At 44.9% G+C, this 12653-nt stretch overlaps 1 protein-coding gene across 3 annotated transcripts in view; it reads right to left on the reverse strand.

Moving 5' to 3' along the window:
• Nucleotides 1–12573, reverse strand: part of LOC6493115 (regulating synaptic membrane exocytosis protein 2) — a 53603-nt gene extending 41030 nt beyond the window's left edge. For all 3 annotated transcript variants that reach the window (XM_014908731.3, XM_032454444.2, XR_004310932.2), the window contains exon 1: nucleotides 12181–12573. The gene's annotated coding sequence lies outside the window, so the exon portion shown is untranslated. The remainder of the gene's footprint in view (nucleotides 1–12180) is intronic.
• Nucleotides 12574–12653: the final 80 nt, after the last annotated feature.

The raw sequence follows: 12653 nt of genomic DNA on the forward strand, positions 1-12653 counted from the left end.
GCAGAGAGCTCCTAATGTACTTATTACTTATTACCATTTATCGATTCTGTTCGAGTGTACACAGAAAATACCTCTTTATTAATACTTTATCGCAGCCTCTCGCACAGAGTACTAAGTACCTACTAAGCCCCCAAAGTGCAGGCCCCCTCTGGAAAGGAAAGTATACTTCCATCATAAATTCGGCTGACTTGCAAACTTTTCGACTGCTGTGGCATTTGCGGCCCTGTTGTCGTAGACTCATGGCTGTATCTACACAGATATTTAGGTATATACTCTTAGGAAATATATGTATATTATATAGAAATGTATTTGTAGCTGGAGCTGAAGCAGAAGCCTTCTTGCGGCTGTTGTCGTTACTCTCGTAATTATGAAAGTTGGCCAACTGGGCTGCGGTCGCGTCTCCCGGGCCCCTTGGGGCATACAACTTCTTGACAATGCCTTCAAGGCTTCAGTCTATGGCCCTCCCCTCCTCACGTTTAGCGCCTCCAACTATGCAACACACAATTGTATAGTGTGCCTGGATATTTTTTGGAGATGGCAGGAACTATAAGCTCTTAATTGGCTCAGAACTTCATATTTCTAATAGTTACATTTTTAAATAATAAACTTTTTCAATGCATCACCTCTGAAGGAATTTTTAGGTGGGATTTTTCTTTGCTCAACAACTCTAATGAGTACAAAACTTAGCCGGAAATTGGAGGCTGGCTGAGGCAAGATTCCGGCCCAGGACATCCTCATTATGTTCAAGTGGCACAATCAGAATGCAAAATTTGTGTGCGACCGAAAGTTTGCGACTTGGAGCTGTTGTTGAAAGTTTATTTAAATTAGTAAATGAGAAATGCCCACCAGCTAAGCCCGGCTAGCTGGGATTGTTAGTTAGTTGGTGGTTGTTGGCCGGAAGTTGTCAATGTCAGTGGCAGCACTTGTCCTTGGCAGTCCGACGACAGCCCGACATCCCGACAGGATGGCCCGACAGCTCGACAGGATGGCAAAAAACAAGAGCATAAATTACACAAAGGCGGCGGGCGACAGGAGGCGCTGAAGTTTCATCGCATGGCTCAAATCCAAGTCCAAGTCCATTTTCGACAGCATCAAAGTCACTCAAGCAGACGTTTTTTGGCCAAAGCCGAAAAACTTGGCTCGAAAAGTATGCAAAAGCCCTGGCCGGAGCCAAATTATGAAGTACTGACAAATTTGTTCAAATTCGCCGGCCATCCAGCCAGACATCCTGTAGGTACGTGCTGGGATGTCCTGGGACTCGGCACAGCTATCACCAGCCACGTAGCCACTTCACTTCGATCTTGTGCTAACTTGTTTTTGTTCAATCAACAACAAGGTCCTGGGAATAGCTATTGCCACCCATTGTTGCTGCCTCCTGTCGTTGCTGTCGCCCGCTTGTTTGTCTAAGCTCAGTGGAGTGTGCCACAGATATTTGCGACCGATATGCGTCCAGGCATTTCGGGTTAAGGCCTGCTTCTCACTCTTGGATCCTAAGGTCCCAACTAGCAGTGCACTTGGAGAACTTAAGGCTTAAAGGATTTTCACCCGAGACCATACTTTAATCATCTATAGTTTAGTTGGCAAAAAGCCCTTTTAGAGGAGTCGCTTTTCCCTTTGAGACATAGGACAAAGATAGCTGGAGGTTTTCTCCCAGTGTAATCCACTAGGGAGGACGTGGAACGGCTTATGCCTCAATGACTATATCACTCAATACCCAGAATATGACAAAGTGAGTACTTTGGGCTCGATGGAGCAATAACCCGGGCTGACTGGCAAACAAGCAGCGCCACGCCGCTCTGTCTAATGAGCCATCCTGGCTGCAGGATTCAGCTTCCTGTCGCCGGAAGAGCACCGGACACACGTGTGCCTTTGATTTGAATGCGACAAAAGAAATTAGTCCTACACATGTGGAACGGCACTTAATGGATTATGTTACTTGAAAGCAAAACTTTTACGCCCTGCCGACGATTCTACGCAAATATTATCTTATTTTCCTCGAACGAGAATAATATTTTCTCTGGCAATCAGATTTTATTTCTATTTTGTTTGCAAACTTTTCGAGCCTCTGGAGGCTTTCTTTGAATTGCTATTTGCAGGTGGACGAATTCCCCGGACAAAATGAAGTTTAATTCTCGGTATCTGAAACGAAAATGAACCTGACCTGACACTTTCAATGGCATAGAAAACTTATTTATTCTGCATATGGCAGCTTTGTTAATAAATTCCCAGAAACGGCCGAGGCCACCGGGGAACGGGGCAAAGTTTATAATCCAATCATAAGTTATTAGCACCCACTCCCGGGCGACAGTAGGAAAAAGCTGAGAAAGCTGGGAAATCTGGGAGAGCCGGAAAAACGCATTCACTTGTGGCATGGATATTTTTTTCCTCCTCTATTTGGCGACTCTTTTTTTTCCCCCTCAGAGCCTCACAAAAACTTGATTCATGACCCGATTTTTTCCCCAATGCGGCGACGGTCAGTGCTCAGTTGTATCCAACATTCAACGAGGCGTGTATCCCTTTCGTCCTTTCGAGGTCCTTTATGTGGGCAGTGGTTAGGAGCTAGAGCTGGAGCTGCGGGCTGACGGCAAGTTTCACAAATGATTTCACATTTTTGCATAAATAAATGTCAAGTGTGCGCCGGAGCATGCTGAGAGTTGCTGACAGTTTTCTAATAAACCCGAGAGGAGGGCAAGAAAACAGGATAATCAGCGCGTAAGGAGCAACAAGTCCTTGCTGGAGTGGGCTGGAGCTGGAGGTTGTGGGTGTGTGTGTGTGTGTGTGTGTGTGTGTATGTGTCCACTTTAGCTTAGCAATAATAATAACCTTGGCTGCCATGATGCCTTCCATTTTTCAGAGGGTGTGTATTCGCGTGTGTTTGTGTGGTTCTGTGTGGGTTTCCTTTTTTTTCCAGCTTTTTTCCTCTCATACTCGTATGAAAATGACAATTTCCATTGCCACTACAAAGGCCCGCCTCGACACTCGACACTCGCTGGGTGCTATGGTTATTTTAGGACTCCCCCGGCAACGGCAATTTTAATAATGTTTACTTAAGGCGTAGCCTTAGATCATCTTTCGCCCCCACTCCTCCCTGCCGCTCTGATATATGAAAAATATCATCAGGGTCGGAGAGTGAAAATAAAGTGGCAAGTAGCCGGCTCGTGTGTGTACAGTGGGGCAGGCCAAATGACAGCTGCTGCCACTCGGTGGCTTGTGAAATACATAGAAAAATGCCAGGAGCTTAATAGGAACTGGCCATAAGATGCAGCTCGGAATTGCAGTGCCTGCAGGACGTGGACAAGTGACAATATCGAGCTGGAAACCTGAAGGGACGTGTCCTGGTCCCTTCTATCCGCACCCATTAGGGCCATAATTTATATTCCGAGGGACGGGGCCAAAGGGCTGGCTTTATCCGAAAGTCACATTATCCCTTTGCCGGATCCCTTTGCAGCGTCAAAGCATTTATATAAATATCGTTTTAAGCTGCCACTAGCTGCAGTTGCTGCCTAATGAGCGGATTAAAGTGCCTTCCCCCCCAAAAAGGACCTTGTTTCCTGTTTCCTGGGACTACATACATACAAATACCTTTTCGGAGAATCCTTGCTCTCCTTCAGCAGTGTGGAATTTCCTAGAGAAATGTAAACGCAATCAAAATTGAATATTCCTCTCTCTGTGAGACGAAAATCCAATATTCTCCGTGCCGTCTTTGAAACAATTTCAAAAAAGCTTCTGGCGGGAATTCGGTAAGCACTGCGTATACGTAATATTCGGGTTTCAAAGAGACAGAGGAGCAAACACGGAAAACAAAGGAGCTTTGCAACTCGCAAAAACATATTGCCATTCATGCGTTTATATTGAAAAATATTGATTTACCTGCTATCAAGGACAGCTGCTACTCGTTCGCAGGACCTTAGGATCCCGATCCATAACCGCAATAATCAATAGGGATTGTCGGGGGACTTGGAGGGGCGTGGAGAGTCACAACAGAGGCCGGAAAAGGACCAATAACGACTCAACAAGTACAGGCTCAGGCCACATCATTAACATTTGGCGGGGCTCTCAGTGTCAAGGCAACGTGACTTCTGTCGGATGCTTATAAATACCCGCATATACATGCTTTATATATGTATATCCTGCCTTTGTATTTCTAAGGTCACGAGGACTAGACATGAGAATAGCTCACCTCAAGTGTTTAGTTCTTAAAGGAGACTGTGACTTTAAGCCCTACACTCTTTAAAATGTAAATGAATCTGGCAGGCTTCGTCTAGATATTTTTGGAAAAGCTAATAACTCACTCGAAATGTGTGGGCTTCCTTGGGGGTCCTTCTCCCCACACATTTCTGACTTAATAAGTTGACAGGAGCCGTCAATCAGTGTCTGGCATCCACCTACGCGGATGTGTTGCCTCCGCATCCTGCCGCCTCAGTTGACAGCTCATTTAAAAATCATTGTTCGAGCTGGCAACTGTATCTTTAATTAGCCCAAGGACCTCCTTGATGGCTGGTGAAACGAGGAGCTTAGAGGAGATTTCATTGCTTGGCACATGTTAAATGCAAATGTCTCGTAAAATCTACCAACTAATGTGCCCTTCGGACCGAGTCTTCCGCCTGTTGCTGCTCCGGGTGGTTGGGTAGTTGGGAGTTGAGTAGTTAGGGGTTTGGATGGGCGGTTAGGTGGTACTGCGAATGCGGTTCACTCTGTTTGTGGAAAACGTTACTTTGCGCAAAATTATGCAAATTTGATGTGCGTTTTGTTAGTCGAGAGAAATGCTTTGCTCCGCCCAGCAAATGTGTGGGAGGGCTGCTAGTTACTGGCTGGCGGGTGGAGTCGGGTGTGTAGGGATGTGGTGGCTGCACCACACACGCCAAGCTCTGGGCAAACAGCACAAATGTGCAAGTTCTCGGACAGCAGACAAAGTGCATGGCAAACAGAGCGGAGCAACTCGGAACACATGACCAAAAAACAAACGAATCCTGCAAGGAAGAAACCAAACATTTGTTTACCCCATTTCTTGCAGGGCTGTCTTGTTAATTCCTTCACCCTTGAGCGGAAAACGGAAAACACAAACTTTGGAGAACTCCAGGTACCCATAAACATTTTTGTGAAATCGATAAAGCCCTAAAAAAATTAAATTTCCTCTCCTTATCATGTTGAAATAAAATGGAAAACCTCGTCTAAGACTAATCTGATCAAAGCGGGGCTAGCTGGGAAAACAACAACGACGCAATTTCTGCAGAAAATGAAAGAAAAACACGAAAACCGGCTAAACTTTGGGCCATCGCCGCAGATGCCTTTGAATTTGGCTTTGGCTTTGTTGTGGGAGGCCAGGACCTTGTAACCGGAAACCACTCACACACACACACACACATTGAGGGGTATAATGCCTCATGGCTGGCAAAATGAACTGCTCATTATTATGCAAAGTTTTCACTTACAGGATATCAGCGGAAGTAAAAGTAAAAAAACTTAACTCGAGAAAAATTGAGTTGTAAAAATTGGAAACTTAAGTATTCTATATTTTAATATTTTAAAAACAAATACATCCGTTTCTAGAGGTCCTTTAGGAGCAACAGTCGCTCGAATGACTCCGCCCCATCCTGCCTAATTGGAATACTATATATACTAGCAAGGCAAGTGGCCTAAACAGACCCTGGCATATGGCCAGGCCAACTGGCCAGGCTTAGTATTTCGACGGCATTTGTTCGTTTTTTGTGTCTAAGTACACGCCTGGGACTTTCGGGCTGGCTGGGAATGACGGACCGGAAAGTAAACTCTACTCGGGCAAAGACGGAATTCAGTTGTGGGAGGTGGACCAGAGGATGGGGTTGTCTGAAATTTGCCAAAAACGACGCTTAATGCGCCAGAAAATGTTGTTGCTCCATGAAAAATGAGTCGACGAGGATGTGGCACAAACACAAAAAAAGAAAAACGCAAAAAGCAAAAGCCGGAGCTAAATTTACACACATATTTGATTTATGGCCGAGCTCCGCTGAGCCAAAGGCGGAGAGGAAAGTTTCGAGTCTTGCCGCTTGGCTTTGCCAATTTTAAAGGCCGCGATAAGACGAAGGCTTGCCAGCAATCAGCGTATGCACGGCCACGTTAACAAACACAAACAAACTCGCACTAACACATACACACCATCACTCGCACACTCGGGGGGTGAACTTCCTCGTTGTTTGGCCGTAAAACATTACGGTCTTAAAATTAAATTGTTGGTTTTAAAGGAGACTTAATAAATGCACACGTTTTCATTTGAGACTACAAGTGATGTTTATGGATTTTATTTCGTATGATTGTCCGGAATATTAAGTATACGACACGTATGCTTCAGGGCAGGGCTACTAATGCTGCAACTACCTTAAACAAGGTACAGTTTTTATGCTAAAAGGTAGGTAGTTATGGTAAGATAGATATAGTTGATTTAAATAGGAGACAAAAATTACTTATACGCCACGTAGGCTGCTAAGAAACAAAGTCAAGATAAAGGGGCATAATCTAAAATATAGCTTAAGTAACAACTTCTAGAGTATTTAGGCCAAATCATTTAAAAAAGTAGCGTGTCTTGCCCCTCAAACTGATACAATAGACAAGGTCCACCCCTGCGTAAACACCCACACACCCAGTGGCTAAAATAAGTATGCAAATGAAAGCCTCGGTTAAACATGGCCGTAAAACACGCCTCAAAAGCAACTGGCAGCCAAACCAGGACGTAATTGCCTCGTTTCATTTTTAATAACTGTCAATCCTTTTGGCTTGTTCTCGTTCTGCGGCTTGTGTCTGCCGTTTTTTCAGCGCTTTTGTTTTCGTTTTTGGGAGCGGCAATTGCCGAACTGGCACAGACCGCCTTGTAATTTGTAATTTTCGCTCTGCACATGAGCTGGCTGTGGCACAATATACGCTGCCACACAACCGCAGGACCCACCGCAGCACCCACGCAACAGCCACGAGCCCCAAGAACAACAAAGCGAAAAAATGTCGACTTTGTAGACAACACAGCACGTTCCCCCTCAGTTTGTAAAAGTGTAGAAAAAAAGTAAAGAAAGGCGAGCAAAAGTTACACCATTCCGGGGGTTGAGTGAAGGGGCGGGCTGGATAATAATACTCTTCCCATTCCTGTGAAAGGGGCAGAGGCAATCAAACTAAATTGAATACATTCTGATAAAGAACTTTCATGCGCCTGATGAGAGATGAACCCCAATTGGGGCAAATATTTATGCATAAAGCGAATATGGCCGCCATCGAAAATATTTACTCCACACTCGAGTGAGGCGTCTATCCAACGTAGTCCTCGTGACACACTGAATGACTTTCCCATAAAGGGTATTTTATTGTCAGCCAACCGCAAATAGTTTTTGCCCCATTTCCCTTTTTATGGCGCCTCCGGGGTGGTCGAAAAAGTTTTGCTTAGCTCGTTTGATAAATGTTTGTCCCAACTTTTGGCCAAACTGTTGCTCGGCTCTCGGATCCCGGCTCTCGGTTTCCACATTGCATTGTAGCGATATCGCTGGCAGTCAGCTATGAGCTCTGCGGTCAAAGGAGACGGCAAAAAAATTACAATACCACCTCCCTCCCCCCATACAGAAAAAATAAGGACCTCGACAAAAAATTTGGAAATTTACTTAAAACTTTGGGCAAACAGCTCGTCCTTGGCTTGTTCCGTTCTTGGTCGGTAACATTTAGGTAAAATGCTTGCCCTCAACTTTTTTGCATTTCAGTCAAAATTACTTTCAATTTTAGTTCTTGGTTTCCGGAGATGGGGCTTTTATTTTGTTGAACTTTCAGCTCAGCCTGTTGCCGTTCCTGGACACTGGACGAAGGCTACAAGCTACAGGCTACAGAGCACTGGCCAGATGCATTAATCATCTCGAGTACACAACAAGCCAGTTCAAAGTGTCAAAGTCTACTGTAGCCGTGGCCCTTGGGCGGCAATTACATTAATCAAGGCATGAAGCTTACGCTGCACTCATAACAGGACTCTTTGGGCGGCTCAAATATTTCATTAGGATGGGTTATCCTGGCCTACGATTCAATCCCCACCCGCACTCTGCCCAGGGAAAGGGCATAAAATGTCAATTTTGCGCAGAACTGAGAGCCAAACAATGCGGCAATTTTACGTTTGCCAGGAATCATGTACTGAGAGAAATGGGATTAAAAATTACAGGTTCTGATTAATAATTAATTAGCTTCCTAGTATATTATTAGTTGCAGAAAAAAAAGAAAGATGGTGTTAAAACTGTAACTTCCCCACTATTCATCTCTAACTTCTAACTAACACGTTTTCGTGGAGTGTAGGCATCCTAGGTGGATTCGCCTGGCATCCTGCAGCCTGCGGAGCCATTATCAGCTGCTTTGAGCGATTACACTTTCGGGGCAGACCGGCAGGGGTTTTTGGACGTGGGTCAGGGTCGCGTTTAGCGTTTAACAAAATGTAAACACGGGGCGACGGCTACCAGGCGACCCACGCTACCCACCCAAGCTATCTGCCTCCTGTCGCTGCAAGGACACCCCGCATCTTTCCTACTCCCAGGTCCGGTTTTTTCGTAGGCCGGATATTAAGGCTAGTCCGCGTAACGGTAATGGTAATGCCAACAGCCGACGGCTGGAGGCTTTAAATGGCAGAAGGAAATTGTAAAATTTGTAGCATTTTGTCACTGTCTGCTGGCCGAGTTAAGGTGAGCCGGCAGAGTCCGTCTAGACTTCCTACCAGGACTCACATCTAGGACTATCTAAATTGGATTGTCAAATGAAGTAATGCCTGGGATTCGGAAGAGAAAGGTAAATTAATTTTCATTACAAAGATGGGAAAACACACACTGCTCGGCACAGGATTCTCTCGGCAGGATTAAGCATCTCAAAACTTTACTTTGAGTTCAAGGTAAATGCAATTGAAAGCGAAGGACTCTGCCAAATAATTACACATTTACTTTATTAAATGAGCACATTTAATTCTGAAAAGTAAATACTTTTGGGGGAACCTAAAATAGTTTATTTTAATGGCGCCCAAAGAAGGGAAGCGAAATGGTTCTCGGGGAAACATTCTGGCAGCCACATATGCAAATTACCAGCGAACAAGAGCTTCTCCGGAGCGTCCTCCGGAGCTTCCCAGGACTTGGGGGGTAAACATTTTAATTGAGAATTCGTCGAGCCGAGCCACAGAAAGTAAATAGAGGAGTGTGTGTGTGCGAACGACAACTGAGCGTCGCATGCATGACAGCATCCTGTGTGGGCCCATGCGAGTCCTGTGAGCCGTGCTGCCTCCCTGCCATTTAGAACCCTTTTGATTTTTTGCATAACCCTGCACTTTGCACATTTTTGCATGCGTAATGGAAGGAGCAAAAAAGGCAGTCCTGCCAGTACCGATGAGTGGACATGCCAAAGGAATTCAATTAATTACATTCCCTCACTGTTCACTTTTCGCACACACAACAGAGGAGCTCCTGCATTCGGAGGTCCTTCATGGGCCATCAAAATAATAAAATACATCAAATGCGAGCGACTTATTTAAAAATGTAAAACAAATATTTGCGTCTGTGGCCACCATCGTTCGCTTTATGCGCTTTATGTCGGTTATTTGTTTACTCGCATTTTTTTATCTGCTGCCCGGATTTTTTACCCGCTGTTTGTTTACGCCGGACCTGCCAGAGTCCTGCCCATCCTGCCCATCCTGCCCATACTGCCACGCCTGCCGTTGGCTGCTTTATTAAAAATTGTTTTGCAAATGAAGCGGCAATTTGGTATTTTGCATCTCACAGTCCGAACTCGTTCATTATTCACAACACACAAGCCAGTTAAACCAAACAGCAAAAAAATATGAAAAGTCAGATTCAGAGGCAGTCGAAAAAAGGGAGCCTCTGCGGCACAAAGTTAATTAATTTTTGCTTTTGATTAAAACGCAACCAGAATAAGCCTAATGCGCCAAAGGCGCCCTAACAAGGCCCAAACAAAAGGCTTAATCCTTTGTGGGAGTCCTGCGGCCCCACACGTGTGTGTGTGCTGGCGATGGGGCAAGGATATGCCCGGAGCGTGTTCAACATTTTAAACACTTTGACATTGGAGACATTAATGAATACATTTCTAGGACGAAGGATGCCCGATGGCCTGGGAAAGAGCGGGGCGAAACGTGCAGTTGTTTTAAATGCCATTAAATTCACTGAGATGTCCTGTCAGATCGCCACTCTGTCCGCTTTTCCCATTTCCCGCCATAGACACTGTCACTGTGTGGGCTGTCATCGTGCATAACTGTTGCTGTCAGGATTATGGCTTGTCATATTATGTATTATGGAGTATTTTATTTGCTTTCAATTAAAATGCGTGTGTCACTCGGCTGCGCATATAAATTGCCAACAAAATAAGACGCAAATTTATGCAAACGAGCCGAATGAGTTTTCTTTTCGCCATAGTTGTTGCTTTTGCGAAACTTTTCTGCTCTCTGCTGTGTTGTCCTGGAATCCGAAATGAGTTTTGATGGTTGATTTGCATATCCGCTCAAAACAGGAAACTAAACAACTTTGTTTACTCCTTTCCGGGTGCCATAAAAAGTTGACAAACACCAGGCCATATCAATACCCAAATTGTGCTTCTTGTGGAAACAATCAAATGAATTTGTAAATCACTGCCCCTGACTTTCAACCAATAATAGAAATGGAAAAACCAAACCTCCCCAATAATAACTATCGCATTTTAATGGATTTTAAGTCCCAGGCCCCCAAGCTCTATGTGTTTATTCATTTGAAAACTCCGATAAAGTGGAGTTTTCGTAATAAAAATCAGGCGGGTATTAGGCTAATGCCTGCGACCTTAATGGCTGATATTTTTTAGCTTCTGTCTGGTCTGGGCCAGCGCGCAAAATGCTTATTACTGATTGATAGGAATCTAAATTAAAATGGCATAATAAAGGCTCTTTCGAACAGACTCTGCCCAGACACAGGCACCTGCAGGTGAGGATTGGGACTCGGATTGGTTTGGGGTTTTGGTCGAGCCTGGGATTAGGGCCGAGAGTAATGACAGTTGGTCGGCCAGGCGCCTCACTCCGAGAGCATTAGGGAATCCTCACACTCCGCCACTCCAGCGCCGGGTCCTGACCCTAAACTTTCACTGATTGCCATCGATACGGCAGGCGGGTCACGTCCATAAAGTCTCAATCGCCGGATAGCCAGGTGCCGGAGACAGCTTAAAGTTGGCCTTCAAGGGCCGAAAGCCCGTCTTAAAGCCAGAGTCAGAGCCATCCAGAGGTGCTGTACTCGCCTCCGGCAAATGATTAACTTAATTATAAATTAATTAGGAGAGCAGGCAGCTGGCAGCGCGGACGGAGACGGGGACGGGAGCGACATCAAAGTATCAATAATTAATCGCCTTGATAATGTTTTCAATTTCTTGCTTCATTAAGTTGTTTTATTTCGCAGTACAAGGCGTTGGGCCCGCCGTCTTTGGTCCTAATCCCGCCCAGGGCTGCCCCTTGCCGCCGCGGGCCGCTAAGCCCGGTTAATACATTTTGAATTAGTTTTGCAACAACATCTCCCAGCCCCGAGAAGTGGGTGAGAGAAATTTTGGTTGGCATGGGGAGGCCCTCAGTTTAATAAAAAATCAATAGCCTCGCATTTCGTTCATTTTTCATTCGCAGCATTGAAATTATATCCATTAAATGGAATCATATAGCTAACATAACATATGTGCTTCTTGTTCGACACATGAACGGCTAACAGTGAACAGTGAGCACAGGCTGGCTCGTCACACGGAAATAAAACTGAAACCGGAAGTGCGCCTGATGGCCAGACCGGAAATTAAACTATTTGCTAGCCTAGCGAGCGGGCCTGCCACGAAAACACTAAATTTTGACAGGCATTCATATAGCTTGTATTTATTCTGTTCGATTTGATGAGTTTAGGTTCTTAAAGTTGGAAAACTTTAACGAATTAGTTGATTTTTAAATTTTCAAAAAAACTTTGTAAAGAACGATCTTAAATTCTTTTCCATATTGTATTTTTAACAGGAACCTCTATTCATCTCACACCTTTTCAATTGAACTAAAATTAAAAACGAAATTGAACCTTGAAACTAAAAACGAAAATTTCAAACAATATTTTTTATTTAAAAAAATCACTTTTATATTTTTATTTTTCTCACACGTTTCATAATCAAAATATTTATGGACAAGCCCCCGAAAAGCACAAACACATTACTCACCTGCCTTTTCCAGCCCAAAAAGTTATGAAATTTTTTGCAAAAAGCGTTTGTTTTAAATGATTTGATTTTTAAAATTCGGCTGCTGCTTTAATTGGTTTATATTCGACACTTGGCTGCCACTTGAAAGTTGGCTTGTTCGCTATATGGCCTTTGTTTGGCCAGCACACGGGTACGGGTACGGATACGCACACCAACACACGCGCACACCTTGGCCGGGAAAGTTAGGAGCCAGAGGTTGGCTTCTTGGACAGCGCACAGGATACAGCCACAGGATATCTACTGGCTGGCTGGCTGGCTGGCAGGCTGGCTGGCAACTGGCAGCTTCCGCGCTTGATGTCCTGCTCACGAGACGGCTCAACTCGAACTGTGACGAGGCTGCCAGTTGGTCCTTCGTTCGCGCACTCTCCCGCTTTCTCCTGCTTTCTCTCGCGCCCCGTCTCTTTCTGGCCCGCAGGACTGCAGGACTGGTAGGA

This window comes from Drosophila ananassae, chromosome 2R, assembly GCF_017639315.1.
Source record: "Drosophila ananassae strain 14024-0371.13 chromosome 2R, ASM1763931v2, whole genome shotgun sequence".
In the NCBI taxonomy this organism is placed as follows: domain Eukaryota; kingdom Metazoa; phylum Arthropoda; class Insecta; order Diptera; family Drosophilidae; genus Drosophila; species Drosophila ananassae.